General features: G+C 43.8%; 1 protein-coding gene across 2 annotated transcripts in view; it reads left to right on the top strand.

Annotated features, from left to right (window-relative positions):
- The first annotated feature begins 760 nt into the window (after positions 1-760).
- Positions 761-17,934, top strand: part of CDH5 (cadherin 5) — a 57,676-nt gene continuing 40,502 nt past the window's right edge. The window contains exon 1 of one of the 2 annotated variants that reach the window (XM_084812437.1): positions 761-919. The gene's annotated coding sequence lies outside the window, so the exon portion shown is untranslated. Of the gene's footprint in view, positions 920-6,325; positions 6,503-17,934 lie in introns of those variants that run through there. The other variant, XM_084812438.1, reaches the window with a different exon arrangement.

Raw genomic sequence — 17,934 nt, 5'->3', positions numbered from 1 at the left:
TGATGGGCTATTGTGCTTAAACTGGCCCTTGGGATCAACTTGCCAAGCAGTCTGAGAAAATGCAGGCCTCTCTTTCAGAGTCCTAATAAACAGGGTTGGCCCTACCATTAGGCAGAGGGAGGCAGCTGCCTCAGGTGGCAGATGCTGGGGACAGGGCAGAAGCTCCCCACCAATTCTCATGAGATTAGCCTAAACTAGCCTGCTCTGCTCCCTCGAAGGTAGCCTGTTGCCCCCAGGTATGGTGGAGGAAGCCATCCCTTCACCAGTGTTGAAGTAAAACTCAGCTGCCAATCTGGAGAATTCTATCCATGGAATGGGTGTGGGCATCATTGTTTCCTTTGCCTCAGGCAGTAAAATGGGCCAATCCTGCTAATAAACCCCTAGTGTTATTGCTATTGTGTTATACCAGGCATGGGGAACCTGTAGCTCTCCAGTTTATGTCCAATTCTAAGTCCCAACAGCCCCAGCCAGCATGGCCAATTGTCAGGGAGGATGGTAGTCAGAGTCCAAGAACATCTGGAAGGTTGCACGTTCCCCACCCCTGTGTTTTATAGATGGCAGTGGTCCTGAAGTAACTCTCCCTTCTGTGTTCTGTCCTTTGCTGCCTCTCATTTGTTACTCCCTGTCCAAAGGTAATGAGTCAAATGTTTTATCTGGTTTCCTCCACTCCCTTCTCTCACTGGCATTGTAAGGCTTGGAACAATAACAGGATGCAGGGATGCAGGATGGGAAAAGGGTAGACACGCAGCTGGGAAACCTTGGAGACTGGGAAGCTGAACACTCCCTGTACTGCTTAATGCAGTGAAGTAACAGATTTCGTTTTCCCCTGTATATTTTGCTTTCTCCAGTTGATGCTTGGAAAGTATTCGCTGCTTACGGTCAACAGAATCGCCTTTATTTCAGGTAACGCCCAAGCCAGGTAAGAAATGCAGCAATTTTCTGGGTGTGGGATTGTTCTTGAGAATCTTAACTCTCTAGTTAACAGCTACTTTGCATGTTTGTCAAAGTATAGTGGGCCAAGTCTCCCTTTAAGACATCCTATGGTCAAGGATGTCTGGTTACAAAGTGGCTTTGTTGATACTGCAGCTTGTGCTCAAATTACATGACTGGAGAGCAGTATCCGAAGTTACCATAACCATCTCAGGATGCTCCCAGATTGCGAAATCTATGAAGACACTGAGGATGTGTGTGTTTTTGTGAACTTTGGGTCACATCCTAAGACAAGATCCCCAACCGTTGCCACCAGCACTTGAAAATGGGAATGGAAGAATGTCTACCATTGTCCAGTCTGTCCCCTGAGAGCTTTAATGAAGAGTTCTTGGTTGAGATAGTGAACTTCACTCTTAGGGACAACGTTGGGCATTGTGTAGCTGATTTTTATTAAACAAATAGCCAGCATGGAGAGCAGGTATGAGATGGATCAAGACCACAGCATGGAGGATCTAATCTTTGGCTCCAGTCGGAATCCCCCCTGTGCCTGCTATTCACAATGGGAGGAAAGTTCCCACTGGCATCAATGGGAGTTTTCTTTCCATTGTGAACAGAAAGTGCAGTGGGGGAGGGCAATTCTGATTGGCACCACAATGGGGGCAAAGGCTTAAAGCCTGCCCCCCTGCTATGCCCCGATTCAGCTCAGGGAGCCCAGAGTGGCTGTTTCACAAAACCAGGGGCAAACTATGGGATGGACATCACATTTAGATTGGCCCTTAGCCACTGCAGAAACATAAGTTTTAGATCTTGCTTCTTTCTAAAATATGCTACATAAAGATTACAGACATCCTAGGCTATCATCTTTCAGTTAAGCACCACCAAGGGATTGTAAGGTAGCTTTGCCATTGGGCAGTATAAGCTCTTTAGCCATTAGCAACCTAAACAGTTGCTAACTGGAAAGTAACTTGGACTCACCACTGGCCAACCCTATTCATTGTTCCTGTGAGAATGTTTTCCCAGATTTAAACATTCTGCCATTTATCCATGGCTCCATAAGATCTTGAATGCATATAGGAAGGTCCTGCAAATTCCTATTCATGTCAGTGGAAGGGAAAAAAGCTCCCTGCATTTAATGGGGTAGATACATGGACCTCTCCGGTCCACGCTTTGCACACATGGAGGGGGCGGTGCTCCTTGAGCACATCTGAACTCCATGAGTTCTCCTGTAGTAGAACGCATTGACCTTGTTTAGGAGCAAGCCCCATTATGTGTGAAGATTGAAGCCTAGACCTTTTCAGCTTGTATAGCACCCATGGAGACATTCCCAAATGTTTCCAGTTTGGGTTTGTAACAGTGCGGTCTTATACATGTCTACTCAGAGGAAGTCCCATTGATTTCAGTGGGGCTTACACCCAGGTAAGCACATAAAAGATTGCAGCCTAATTGTACATTCTGTGTGCAGTCAGTTCATCATTTTCAGATCTCTCTCTCTCTGTGTCTCTCTGTCTCCTCTTCTTTCATAGGGAAAAAGTTTTCCTGGGCTTTTCTATCAACAGAGCTATGTTTGATGTCACAAAAGCTCTCATCTGACTGGTTTATAGAGTTTCCAAAAGATGCAAATGTTTCTAAACCAGAAATGAACCAATGCTTCTAGTTTCCCTTGGAATTATATGCGCCAGTTTGGGGAAGGGACATTATCAATGTTCACAGTACTGCACTGTATTTTGCATTATGATGCACTACTTCTGAATAATTGAAAGAATGCTAGGGGTGGGGGGAGGACTGGAAGAGGCCAAACTCTGGTGAGCAAGCTGAAATTATAGGCATAAATGGGAGCCTTTCTACCTCTCTTTGTAATTGCCAGTTGCAAACGGTAATTGCAAACTGTCCTGATTGGTAAAAGTGTGGCCTATAGCTTTTGGTTGACCATATGAAGTTGCGCAGATCAGAAAAAAAGACATCTAGATTGATAAATGCCAATAGTCCATTGAGAATTAATAAGGAACACAGTTTAGAACAGATATATATCTTTGCCAAAATCCAAATAGCTTCTTTGAAAGCTGGTTTTGGAATCTTTTGGTGGTGTTCTAGGACAAGACGGGGAGCATCCTCTGATTCCTCTCTCAGCCTAACCTATCTCACAGGGTTGTTTTGAGCATACAATTGTGGGGAGAGACTTTGTACATTGTCTTGAGCACCTTCAAGGAAAGGTTAGATACAACTGTAATTACAGCATGGCCACTTACTCATCACCCCAAAAAAGGAAATACATCACCAAAAAGAGGGCACAGAGTTGCATAAAATTTGCATATTCTACTTGATATGTGTAGATGCAAAGTTAGACGACAGGTGTGCCTGGGCTAACCAGTGATGGGCAACTTCAAGGCCACTGTTCTCCCTTCTTAGGGTTCTTTATCTTTAAACCAGGCATGGGCTGAACAACACTTCAACTGGAGGAAGCCTTTAAATACAGAACTGTCCCCTGTAAAGTAGGACACATGACCACCCTATGGATGGTCAGATGCAAAAGAGGGCAGGGGTCCCATACCTTTCAGAGTTGTGTAGAAGAGGATGTTTCTGCAGGTATAGCTGAAGTTCCCTCTTCTACACAACTGTTAAAGGGGCAAGAGTCCTGCCCCCTTCAGCATCAGGCCACAGATAAAATAAAAGCCAAGATCAAGGGAAAAACTTTCACTTAAATAGTTAACGGTGTTGAAGAGATTTGCCAAACTGAATGGCCTTGCCTCATATCCTGCTTTTGTTGAAGCAAAATGGTATAATTGAAAACAGGATATATGTAAAGGGATTTGTATAGTCTTTTAACCTTTACAGGCATTTTTTGATTGGTTTGCCTTTGCTGAGCTAAACTGTAGGAACATGAGATATTATTCAAAGGTGTGGGGGGGGATCTCTTTCTTCTCCCCTCAACAAAAGAGAAGCCCAATTATTTCCAAGCATAGTTGCAACAGTATTGTCCTTCCCTTTCTCAAGGGAAGGGGATATTATTATTTGGGGGGGTTGTTTGCATTTCTAAATTCTTGTTAATGCTTTCTCAAATGTGAAGCACCTGACCTGTGGAGGTTGGAAGGGGAAGCCATGTGGGAAAAATGATTGCCACTTGACTTTTTGCAGCATAGCTGCCTTGGCTAGGAAGTGCATGAATGGCAGCTCAATCTACAGACACAACCCTTTCCTTTTTAACCCAGGCCTTGTCTGAAAGCACATGAAACAGCAACCTTGATGAAGCTAAGCATGTCTGAATCTGGTCAGAGTGAAGGTGGCATTATCTATGCTTTAGGTTAAACACTCAATTCTTTTGTTCCACTATTATATCTGGTAAAACACATTGTACAGGTTTCTGAAGAGTACAAAAACTTGCAGAACCTGTTCAGTGTGCACACTCACCTGACTATTGTCCTAGCCACAGGCAATTATGGCTTCCTCGTATCTCACCTTCAGCTATTCTGAATAAACTATAAGCAATTCTCAGCTGTAGAAAATCAGTTGTCTCTCAGCTAGAGTGCTGCAGCTGGCATATGTGGGTATGGAGGTCAGGTAAAGGCTCCTACATTTCAAGAAAGAGGACTTGAAGGGAGATACCACTTGGGTACTCATAATTGCTCACCTCAATTATGAGCTGAGCAGGGCTAGCATCAGGAGTAGGCATGGTTGGGGCCCCGGACTTGTGCGCGCGCTCTCTCTCTCCTCGTCATTACAACCTGCTTGTTCACCTGCCTCTTGTTCTTGCCCAGACAACAGTGGTTGTGAGAAAGAGATGCCACTGCCTACTTGCTCATTGGCTCTCTACCTGTCAAGCAAGCAATGAGGAGAAAGAGGATGAGGAGGAATAGCAGCTGGTGACAATGGTAGTGAGAAGGCAAACTCACCGAGGGAGGGGGACCATTGAGGGCGTCTTTCCCAAGGGCCCACAAAAACCTGGAGCCAGCTCTGGAGCTGTGCGTTCTTCTCCAGCTCAGATTTTAATCAATCCAAGGGGGCTGGAGGATTGGATGACATTTGTGAATTGGACCATATGACTGCGCCATGATATTGATTGACTTGAATTAAACCAAGGTATTTCCCAATTTGGGGGCAAATTAGTGTGGCTAACTCCAAGCCATTCCAATTTGCACCTGGGGACCTTACACATTATTTTTCTTGGCAAACATCCATTCTAGGACAGCTGTCTCTGGCTGTTTCATTTTTTGGTTCATCTCTTTGGTTTCTTCTTTAAGTGCCTACATTATCGATTGGGGGGGGGGGGTAATTTAGGCAGAATCAAGCCCTAAAGACAAACAAAAGCAAAGAGTAAAGCAAATCAGTTCTTCTACATTGTCGAAAAGATACTGGATGTATTAATGTTACTTGCTGGAAGAGCATGTCCTTGGGGTATTTAAAATGCTTTCGATCCTATAGATGTGTACATTCTTTAAAAAAGAATTTGCTTAGTCCATGCTGTTCAGCCAGCTGTTTAACAAGATTCATTTCACTTCCCCATCAGTAACCGTCACCTGGTAGTTTTAGAAATGTGCCCAGCAAGGAAAGAATGAAATTGAAAAAGAGCAACACTTAATTGGATGCCCGATTTTCAAGTTAATAAGAGTTCATTCCTTCATTCCTTTAGCAACTTGGTAAATCACTTGTGAGGTCAAAAACCTTTCCTTAGTTTAAGCCAAATTGGAAAATTTGTCCTGGTAATGATTCCTCCCCATCAATGAACCCCACAAATGGGGGGGGTACATGGGGAAGTCATTGGGGGTGCAGCTCATTGTGACCCACCCCTCAGCCCCATGTGCAAGTTTGGAGCCTTTGCCAGGTTGTGTGCAGGCCCTATAGCATCTCTGCAATACGCATTTTGTACTGGGCCCAGGCAATGCTGTTTGCAGCCCTGACTATACATTTCAAATTGTTTTAGCATCTGACAGTTTCTTCGGGCAGACAGGGGCTCTTCATGAAGGACTGCCGAGGCCATCTCATGACTGTTTTAGTGCACCCTTCAGATGAGTCACAGAAGTAAAGTGAACATGATTTTATTTGATTTTTTTATCCCACCCTACCTCCAAAGAAGTCAAGGAAGCATATGTAGTTATCCCCTTTTATCTTCTCAACAACCCTATGAGGTAGCTCAGGCTAAAAGATGATGATTTGAACCCCGATGTCCCAAATTCAGGTCCCACGTGCTACCCACCACACCTGGCCTAGCTGAGAGCCAGTTTTGCCTCATCTGTGATAAAGACAGACTAACATCAAAGGGTTGAGCATTTCCATGTGTCTCACCCCACTTCCCACCACCACCATCTTAAAGCCTGATAAAGCCTGCTGCCTGAAGATAAGTGCTGGAACAGGTGTTTGGTGGTGAGAGACAAGGGGCTGGGAATTTCCCCTTGCCTCACCCATCCACCAACCTTAGAGTCGAATAGAGCTTGCTGCCTGCAGATAAGTGCTGGCAGAGGTCCTTGGTGGAGAGAAACGGAGTAATGTCAAAAATGTGGAGTGTATGTGGGGCTTGAAGGAGGACTCTCACTACCACCCCTAGTGAGAGATGTGGACAGGACTGTGAAAGAAAACCCAGGTGAGCACTGGGAGGAAGGTGAGAGGTGTGGTGGCCAACCAGTATTTGTAGGCCAATGTTGCCCCTGTGGAACGGTGGTTTCTTTATCCTTGGGAGTGGTTTTTAAAAAACATTTCTGTGTTACACTTTATTTTCTGTCTAGTGCTACGTTTCTGGATTAGGGTTAGTTTGTTGGTAAGGTTCTATTCTATATTGTATGTATTGATGTTTTTATTATGTATTATCTACCAATACTGGGAGTATTTGTAATTGTTCTCATTGGTTTGGTTTTGAATGCTGTTATATTTACTGCTGTTCATTTGTTATGTTGCAAACCACTTTGGGGACAGGTTTGTGGGAAAGCACCATACAAATAAATGGAGGATGATGATGGAGGATATTACACAATTATTGCAAGAAGTGATAAAACATAGTGTGGTATAAATATGATTAGTGAGTAAAACGTCTTTCCAGCATTCAGCCTTTTGATTATTTTCTAACGCCTTTGTAGCTCTTGAAAACACTTGTACCAGAAAGGAACAAAAAAATATAAAGATCAGAGAGATAATTTCCCTCAAGTCTTTCAACCCCCAAAGGGAAAAACAACTTATTTTTCTGCCCTCATTTTTTTTCCCACAGCACCATTAAATTGGTTAAGAGGGTTGACCCCGAAGAAATCAACCTCTGTAGTTATCACCTTCCAATTCTCTCAGGTTAAATGCACACTGCTTTTTAAGATGGGAATTGTCTTTAATAAATAAATCAGAACTGCAGGGCAGCCTAGATAGTGGTCCCAGAAAACAGACTATATTTGTATGCTTCATCACATGGTAAAACTCTTCCTCGACTGTAGAACTTCCAATTGGAGTCGGACACGACTTAACAACTGAACAACAACAACAACAGGATAGCATATTTGAATGCTCCTTAAGTACAAAAAAAATAGGTTCATAGAATTGGAGGAGGGGTTGTAGAACATCTACTTTAACTTCCTGCTTGATGCAGGAAATCCAAGGCTAAAGCATCCCCATTGATGGCTGTCCAGTTTCTGCTTGAAGACCTGTGGCAAGGCAAGAGCTCACCACCACCCTCAGGTAATTGGTTCCTTTGTCAAACAGCTCCTGCCATCAAGGCATTCCTCCTAATGTTCAACCACAGTCTACCCTCCTCTAACTTAAACCCACTGGATCTAGCCCTGACCTCTGGGACAGCAGAGAAGAAGTCTTTGCCCTCTTCTGTGTGACAGCCTTTCAGTAGCTGACAAGTTCTCTCACGGCCCTCCCCACCTCAGTCTTCCACTCATAGAAAAATTAATATCTCAAAGGAGTAGGCAAGTAGTTTTCTGTGTGCTGGGAGGGGTTTGGGGGGCGGTTATAGGGTGGTCATCTGTTCTACTTTACAGAGGACAGTTCTGTATTTGAAGGCATCCTGTATTTGAAGGGTTTTCCAGTTGAAGTCAAGTTTAAAGGTAAAGAACTGTAAGAAGGGAGAGCAGCAGAAAAGGGCCTTGAAGTTGCCCATCAACTGTTAGCACCTGGTCAGCAGACTGAGTAGGTGCACGGGTCAGCTGCCCAGTAATCATCACTATATGGTGAAATGTATTGCGTCAACTGAAATTATAGTAATGATTTCCAAATTTGCATCTACATATTATAAATTAGTATGTGAGAATTTAATGCAAATCTCCGCCCTTTTTTGTCCTCTTTCGGGGGGGGGGGGGAGATGCATAAGTAGCCAACCTAGCTTTTAATGATGTTTGAAATGGTATCATCCAGAGGCAAATTTTTACTACAGACTCTGTGGCTTATGTAGACTGGGACTAAGAAAATCTTAAAAATAAAGGTCCATTCATGAAAAAGCTGGTAGACACATTAGCATCACCACTAGGGAAGAAGTATATATAAAATTAAGGGCACAATCCTATGCATGTTTAGACCGAAAAAAGTCCTACAACTTTTAGCTGGCTGGGGAACTCTGGGAGTTGCAGGTCTTTTTTCTGTCAAAGCATGCAAAAGACTGTGCCCTAAATGTGCCTTTGCATCAAACCTACAAGTGTTTAAAAAGGCAAATGAAATCAGCTGAAGGGGGGCTGATTATTATTGGGAGCATATCAGGCATGGGGTGGGAATTTAACCCTTTTCCTGCTACAGCCCTGAGGAAAATCCCTCCTCTGAAGCTGTTATTTGTTTGGAGTGGAAGATGCCACATTGGAAGCATATAATCCTGCAACGTGTACAGGATTTTGCTGAGTCTTCCCTCCATAAGTGTTTGTTGTTGTTCAGTCGTTAAGTCCTGTCCAACTCTTCATGACCCCATGGACCATAGCACGCCAGGCCTTCCTGTCCTCCGCTCTCTCTTGGAGTGTGCTCAAATTCATATTCATTGCATCGGTGATGCTATCTAGGCATCTCATCCTCTGCCGTCCCCTTCTCCTTTTGCCTTCAATCTTTCCCAGCATCAGGGCCTTTTCCAGGGAGTTTTCTCTTCGCATTAGGTGGCCAAAATATTTGAGCTTCAGCTTCAGTATCTGTCCTTCCAATGAGCAGTCAGGGTTGATTTCCTTTAGGACTGACTGATTTGACCGCTTTGCAGTCCAGGGGACTTGTAAGAGTCTTCTCCAGCACCATAGTTCGAAGGCATCAATTCTTCGACGCTCAGCCTTCCTTATAGTCCAGCTCTCACAGCCATACATTGCTACTGGGAAAACCATAGCTTTGATTATATGAATCTTTGTCAGCAAGGTGATGTCCCTGCTTCTTACTATGCTGTCTAGGTTTGCCATAGCTTTCCTCCCAAGGAGCAAGCGTCTTTTAATTTCATGGCTGCAGTCACCGTCTGCAGTGATCTTGGAGCCCAAGAAAGTAAAATCTGTCACTGCTTCCATTTCTTCCCCTTCTATATGCCAGGAAGTGATGGGGCCAGATGCCATGATCTTCGGTTTTTTAATGTTGAGTTTCAAACCAGCTTTTGCACTCTCCACTTTCACCCTCAACAAGAGGCTCTTTAGATCCTCTTCGCTTTCTGCCATTAGGGTGGTATCGTCTGCATATCGGAGGTTGCTGATAATTCTCCCGGCAATCTTAATTCCGACCTGTGATTCATCCAACCCGGCGTTCCTCATGATGTACTCTGCATATAAATTAAATAAGCAGGGCGACAATATACAGCCTTGTCATACTCCTTTCCCAATTTTGAACCAATCGGTAGTTCCATGTCTGGTTCTTACTGTTGCTTCTATTCCCTCGTAAAGGTTTCTCAGGAGACAGGTAAAGTAGTCTGGTACTCCCATCTCTTTCAGAATTTGCCACAGTTTGTTGTGATCCACATAATCAAAGGGTTTAGCATAGTCAATGAAGCAGAAATAGACGTTTTTCTGGAATTCTCTTGCTTTCTCCATGATCCAGCGAATGTTGGCGATTTGATCTCTAGTTCCTCTGCCTCTTCGAAACCCAGCTTGTACTTCCGGTAGTTCTCGGTTCACATGCTGCTAAAGCCTAGCTTGTAGGATTTTGAGCATAACCTTGCTGGCATGTGAAATGAGTGCAATTGTATGGTAGTTTGAACACTCTTTGGCATTGCCCTTCTTTGGAATTGGAATGTAAAGTGACCTTTTCCAGTCTTGTGGCCACTGTTGAGTGTTCCAAATTTGTTGGCATATTGAGTGCAGCACTTTAACAGCATCATCTTTTAGGATTTTAAATAGCTCAGCTGGAAGACTGTCATCTCCGCTAGCTTTGTTGTTGGTAATGGTTCCTAAGGCCCACTTGATTTTGCTCTCTAGGATCTCCGGCTCAAGTTCAGTGACAGCACTATCATGGCTATCAGGGACATTCAGATCTTTCCTGTATAGTTCTTCTGTGTATTCTTTCCACCTCTTCTTAATCTCATCTGCTTCTGTTAGGTCCCTGCCTTCTTTGTCCTTTATCATGCCCGTCTTGGCACAAAACATTCCCTTGAGATCCTCTTTGAGATCCTCTTAAAGCCTCATCAGACAGCCACTTGGCTTTCTTGCATTTCTTTTTCTTTGGGATGGATTGAGTTGCTGCCTCCTGAACAGTGTTACGGACCTCTGTCCATAGTTCCTCAGGCACTCTTTCTATCAGGTCTAATCCCTGAAATCTATTCCTCACCTCCACTGTATATTCATAAGGGATATGATTTAGGTCATACCTGAATGGTTTAGTGGTTTTCCCTACGTTCTTCAATTTAAGCTGAAATTTTGCAAGAAGCAGCTCATGATGTGAGCCACAGTCAGCTTCAGGTTTTGTTTTTACTGACTGTATAGAGCTTCTCCATCTTTGGCTGCAAAGGACATAATCAATCTGATTTTAATATTGACCATCTCGTGATGTCCATGCATGGAGTCGCCTTTTGTGCTGTTGGAAAAGAGTGTTTGCTATGATCAGCGTGTTCTCTTGGCAAAACTCTATTAGCCTTTGTCCTGCTTCATTTTGTACACCAAGGCCATGCTTGCCTGTTATCCCGGTGATTTCTTAACTTGCTACTTTAGCATTCCAATCCCCTATGATAAAGAGGACATCTTTTTTTGGTGTTAGTTCTAGAAGGTGTTGTAGGTCTTCATAGAACCAATCAACCTCAGCTTCTTCGGCCTCAGTGGTTGGGGCATAGACTTGAATTACTGTGATGTTGAATGGTTTGCCTTGGATTCGTACTGAGATCATTCTGTCATTTTTGAGATTGTACCCCAGTACTGCTTTTCCCACCCTTTTGTTGACTATGAGTGCTACTCCATTTCTTCTAAGGGATTCTTGCCCACAATAGTAGATGTAATGGTCACCTGAATTAAATTTGCCCATGCTTGTCCATTTTAGTTCGCTGATTCCCAAGATGTTGATGTTCAATCTTGCCATCTCATGTTTGACCACCTCCAGCTTACCTTGATTCATTGATCTGACATTCCAGGTTCCTAAACAATATTGTTCTTTACAGCATCGGACTTTCTTTTCACCACCAGACACATCCACAGCTGAGTGTCCTTTCGGCTTTGGCCCAGTCGCTTCACTCTTTCTGGAGCTACTTGGAAATTCCCTCTGCTCTTCCTCAGTAGTATATTGGACACCTTCCGACCTGAGGGGCTCATCTTCTGGCGTCATATCTTTTAGCCTTGTGATACGTTCCATGGGGTTTTCTTGGCAAGAATACTGGAGTGGGTTGCCATTTCCTTCTCCAGTGGACCACATTTTGTCAGAACTCTCTGCCATGACCTGTCCATCTTGGGTGGCCCTGCACGGCATAGCTTATGGCTTCACTGAGTTACGCAAGCCCCTTCGCCACAACAAGGCAATGATCCATGAAGGGCCCGTAAGTGTTACATAAACATTAAGGTGGGTCAGGGGGAGAAGACAAGTTATTCCCCAAAAGAAGATCTACCAACTATTAGTACTAGTACTTAAATTATATTACAGTATTATTATAGTATTTTGTACTTCCCCCAAGAAAATCATAAACAAAGCAATCTATAACATGAGCTATAAAACATGCACAAAGCAATCTATTTCTTCAGGCCTTCTCTCTTTATTTTCTTATAACAAAACCAAGAAACAGCTGGACAAGTCTTCTCTTTCACATCTTCCCAGTTCAGTTTCTTGAAATGGTAGGAAACACAAAAGATTGTGATGGAAATCAGCCTAGTTTTTGCCTGTTACATTTATCCATTGTCTCTTTTCTTGCACTAGGAAGAAAAGGGCGACCTTTAGATCTCTCACGATATACGTAGGAGTCACTGAGTTTTCTCATTTTTCTGCCATCTGGTCATCTGGTTCTTCTGCCAGCTGCAGGAAGCCAGCCATCTGGTCATCTTCCTATGCTTCCTCACTTCCCAGACAGCTCATGCCATGGAAGCCTTCAAACAGCACGGAGTTTTAATTGAACTCAAGTGCACGTACACATACTTAGGGTCATGGCCTACAATTTCCACACTGTTTCCTCCTGACGAGTCTTTGCAAATCCAAATGGTGCTTCAAACACTACACGATAAGCAACTCTTCATTTCCCTCAATATATCATAGGTTCATAGAGTTGGAAGGTACCTTGGAGATCATCTAGTCCAACCCTCTACTCAATGCAGGCTCTGCACTGCAGTGTGCAACTAGAGCATCACTGAGAGATGACCATCCAGCCTCTGTTTAAATACCTCCCACAAAGGAGAGCCCACCACCTGAGGTAGTCTGTTCCACTGTTGCATGGCTCATACCTACAAGAGGATTCCCCAATGTTTAGATGAAATCTACTTCCTGGTACTCTCCACCCACTGGTTCTAGTCATGCTTTTTATTTTTAAAAAATCTATAAAACAATTATAAAAACTACTCCTACCGTGAACTCTACATTCTGGCCTCAGCACACACAGTACAGGACACAGATCTTTTCGGTGCCAAAGTGAACTCAAAGAGGGTGGAGATGGAAAATAATTTAATCTCAAAAGCAGCCCAAGACTTACAAACCTTTGGCTATAACCCTCAACCGCCTCTGTTCCAAACTGTAAATGTTGTATCTTTTGTGAGATCACAACCAACAGGGCAAGAAATCCTATTAGGCGTCGGTTCTGTTAATTAGCTGAATTTTAAAAACACCTTATTGTTTCCTCTGAAACAAAAAAACTATAAGCAACTGTATATCATAGAAATACTGAAAGCCATGATGATACTTGTTCAGTATACTAGTCTACGGTAACTTTTATGAATATTTCCTTTACTGGGTCTTGCTATTAGTAGTAGTAGTAGTAGTAGTATACCAATTACCATATTTACAGAGTGGTTTACAGAGAGATTAAAATACATTAATATACATCTTAATGTACATTAAAATGCAGCATGCATTATGTATTTTTGCAAGTATATAGGATGTGTATGCCTGGGTTGTTTGCTAGTAGTAAAAGTATAAGCCTTCCACAAAATTCTTGGTTGTTTGTTCAGATCTTCTTTTTCCCTTGAGACCCCTTGATGCAAGAGGCTCAGTTAAGTCAACTTCTTTCCCTAATGCACAGTTCTGAAAACATGAGCATGACAACATTTTCCACCACAAGAAAGATACAGATACATGTTCCAGGAAGGCAAGATTAGCCACAGGTTCCCATGGCATTCAGCACATCTGGCACCATGTAAAAAGCCTTGAAAGCAGGTTTATGGTAGAGATTTAAATGAGGTTACCTTCATTCTCTCCCTGGGAACTGTAGTCCTGCAAGGGCGGTGGTAATCCCTAATGGGATTTTCAGCAACATTCATCAAACTGTAATTCACAGGAATCTTTGGAGGGGATAAATACTTCTAGATCACATTTGGACAAATACTTCTATATAATATTTGGAACTAATACTTTCAATCAATGCCAAAATCATCATCATCATCAGTGGCTGCCCCAAGGCTCTGGAACTCCTTTCCTAGGGAGGGGAGAGTGGCACCCTCCTTTGTATGCTTTGTATGCTTTCGCAGGCATGTAAAAACTTCTTTGTTCTGACAAGCCTTTGGGGATAGCTAGTGTGGACCTGTGAGAATATGACGGAAGGATACTATGGTTATATTTCTTGTTGTCTTTGAACATTTTGATATTTTATACAATTTTAATATTATTATTTAATTATATTTTTAACTTTTATATACTTCTGTTTATAGGTTTTAACTGTACAGGTTTTAATGTTGTAAAGCCACCTTGAGTCCCAGTATTGGAGAAAAGGCGGGATATAAATAAATATATAACTATTATTATTATTATTATTATTATTATTATTATTATTATTTGGTGTTCCACGTACTATACCTGTTGCTTCTCGTCCTGGTTTGTATCATTCCCAAAGTGTCTCTGCAGCCCGTATCATGATAAATAACTTTAGCCTGGAGAAAGGGCAATGGTGCTATTGATTTTGCACCTGCTAGGATACTTGATCTGCATACCGAAAGTGCAAAATGTACGAGGTTCTTCAAACTGTGTCCTCATTATGCAGAGAAATACTAACAGCCCTTTGTGTGCAGTTGTCTCCTGAGACAGAAGGACAGCCAGAAGCTTCATATAATCTGGCAGGCCGGCAGAGATTCTTATTAAGCATAGGCAAAAACCAATTGGAGGAGTTCCGTTTCCTGGTCTTGAGTGGTAAGGCTTCCACAGAAAAGTTGGCAGCTGTATTGCCCCGGCCATGGGCATTGAACTCTTAGGTTAGAGGTGCCAAGACAGTGATAAATCAGATGCAAAGGTTTACTTACAAGGAGACTTTATTGGGTTACTTACAGCACACAGGCGTACCCAATGGTTGGATCAGACCATGTGGATATGAGAGCCAGTGTGGTGTAGTGGCTAGAGTGTTGGACTGGGAGTTGGGAGATCCGGGTTCTAGTCCCCACATGGCCATGGAAGCTCATTGGGTGACTTTGGGCCAGTCACAGACTCTCAGCCCAACCTACCTCACAGGGTTGTTGTTGTGAGGATAAAATGGAGAGAGGGAGGAGGATTATGTATGCCGTCTTGGGCTCCTTAAAGAGTGGGGGGAAGGACATATATTTAAATGTAATAAATAAATAAATAACTATGCTTGGAAGTACAGCTGCCGAAGAGGCTGTTGTGTGTCACTGTTTCTCTCTGCTTTGCCAAGTGACTAGTTATTTAGGGTGCAATCCTATGCATGCTTAGACAGAAAAAAGTCCTACAACTCCCAGCATGCCCCAGCCAGCTAAGCGAAGCTGGCTGGGGCATGCTGGGAGTTGTAGGACTTTTTTCTGTCTAATCATGCATAGGATTGTGCCCTTAGTATATTTATGTCTCTCCATTCTCCCGTCATGGAACTCAGGGCAACATACATGGTGTTCCTATGTGATCTCCCATCTGACAAAATGCACAGCTGCTTTGCTTAGCTGATTGGCAGCATCAAAAATGCTTGGACCATGCCCTGGCTGGGACCTGTAATTATTTGGCCAGCCCATTGCCTTTATCCTCCTACCAGATCCAAGGCACCTGGAGGGCCTCCTTCTCCCATATGAAAATATCTCGATCTGCTTCACAGCCCTTGCTTTGGTCCCTTTACCATTCAGATAGCATGGGACTACCTGGGACAGTGTATTATCCATGGAGCACCCTCCTACAGGAGATGGCTTCTTCTCCCTTGCAGCTAGTTTTACAAGGAGGGGCCATAGTTCAGTGGCAGAGCACGTACCTTGCATGCCGAAGGCTCTCAGTTGAGCTCCCAGCCAGGACAGCTAGCTAAGAAGGATCAGGTGACAAAAGAAAACACTGGAAACACTGGAGAGCTGATGTCAGTCTGAGTAGGCAGAACTAGGCTAGGCCGATGGGCTGACAATGTGAGGCAGCTGCAAAAGACCTCTATTGCAGACAGGACTGGGCCTTCTGAGCTGCTGCATTAGAGGTTGTGTTCTGCTGCCTGTATTTGTTGAAGTGGAGGCTGGTGGCCCTATTTCAGTGGGGCAATAAATCCACTCTGGGTTTCAGTCAGAACTCCAACAGAGCTATCCAAGGTGCTGAAGCTGTTTTGAGGATAGGGTTCAGCACTTCGGATAGCTCTGACTGAAACCCATTCACCACCCCACTGACATAGCAGCCACAAGCCTCCACCGACCACCTGTTATGGCTCCTTTGTTATGCTTTGCCTTTGCACTTTGCAGCGCTCTTTGTCATCAGCTGCCTTGAAGCACATTGGCACAAGAGGCAGAATATAAGGGCAATGCCAAAGAGTGTTCAAACTACCGCACAACTGTGCTCATTTCACATGCCAGCAAGGTGATGCTCAAAATCCTACAAGCTAGGCTTCAGCAGTATGCGAACCGAGAACTACCGGAAGTACAAGCTGGGTTTTGAAGAGGCAGAGGAACTAGAGATCAAATTGCCAACTTTCGCTGGATCATGGAGAAAGCAAGAGAATTCCAGAAAAACGTCTATTTCTGCTTTATTGACTACGCTAAAGCCTTTGATTATGTGGATCACAACAAACTGTGGCAAATTCTGAAAGTGATGGGAGTACCAGACCACCTTACCTGTCTCCTGAGAAACCTGTACGAGGGTCAAGAAGCAACAGTAAGAACCAGACATGAAACAACCGATTGGTTCAAAATTGGGAAAGGAGTACAACAAGGCTGCATATTGTCACCCTGCTTATTTAACTTATATGCAGAGTACATCATGAGAAATGCTGGGTTGGATGAATCACAGGTTGGAATTAAGATTGCCGGGAGAATTATCAACAACCTCCGATATGCAGACGATACCACCCTAATGGCAGAAAGCGAAGAGGATCTAAGGAGCCTCTTGTTGAGGGTGAAAGAGGAGAGTGCAAAAGCTGTTTTGAAACTCAATATTAAAAAAACGAAGATCATGGCATCTGGCCCCATCACTTCCTGGCATATAGAGGGGGAAGAAATGGAAGCTGTGACAGATTTTACTTTCTTGGGCTCCAAGATCACCGCAGACAGTGACTGTAGCCATGAAATTAAAAGACGCTTGCTCCTTGGGAGGAAAGCTATGGCAAACCTAGACAGCATAGTAAGAAGCAGAGACATCACCTTGCCGACAAAGGTCCGTCTAATCAAAGCTATGATTTTCCCAGTAGTAATGCATGGCTGTGAGAGCTGGACTATAAGGAAGGCTGAGCGCTGAAGAATTGATGCTTTCGAACTGTGGTGCTGGAGAAGACTCTTACGAGTCCCCTGGACTGCAAGGAGGTCAAATCAGTCAATCCTAAAGGAAATCAACCCTGACTGCTCATTGGAAGGACAGATACTGAAGCTGAAGCTGAAATATTTTGGCCACCTAATGCGAAGAGAAAACTCTCTGGAAAAGACCCTGATGCTGGGAAAGACTGAAGGCAAAAGGAGAAGGGGACGGCAGAGGATGAGATGGCTAGATAGCATCACTGATGCAATGAATATGGACTTGAGCATGCTCTGGGAGAGAGCGCAGGACAGGAAGGCCTGGTGTGTTATGGTCCATGGGGTCACGAAGAGTTGGACACGACTGAACGACTGAACAACAACAACAACTAAACAAGTAAGTGCTGAGAATGCTTTGCATCATCTTTGTTGCTTTCTTCCTCGCTACCTCACGTTGCCCAACCAGTGGTCTAGCGGAGACAGGGCTCACAGGGATGCAGCTTCAGCATTTCTTTATTAGCAGGGATGTTAACATCATCTGCCACTCGCCTCAGACTTCCCTGTTCCCTCTGAGCTTACTGCAATCCTCACAGTAGCCGGGGGGGGGGATGAATTTTCCCAGCAACAGTATCTTGTTCCTTGATGTAATGTGAAGTATGTTGGGGTGGCCTGGTCTTGAACGGGCAGCTAAGACCCATTAGATTTACAAAAGATCTGCTCCTAGCAATTGAAAACTGCTAGAACCAGTTTGCTGACATGGATCAACACTGCTGCCTGCAATTTTGGACTCTCCTTGGGGGCGTGGCGATGGGACTGTCATGAGGAGCGCCTGCCCTTCCAAATGGAT

The sequence above is a fragment of the Heloderma suspectum genome, chromosome 8, assembly GCF_057233095.1.
Source record: "Heloderma suspectum isolate Gila_16-S chromosome 8, 16-S_ref, whole genome shotgun sequence".
Lineage (NCBI taxonomy): Eukaryota > Metazoa > Chordata > Lepidosauria > Squamata > Helodermatidae > Heloderma > Heloderma suspectum.
The sequence above is the reverse complement of the archived record's forward strand: the minus strand, read 5'-3'. Positions and strand labels throughout refer to the sequence as shown.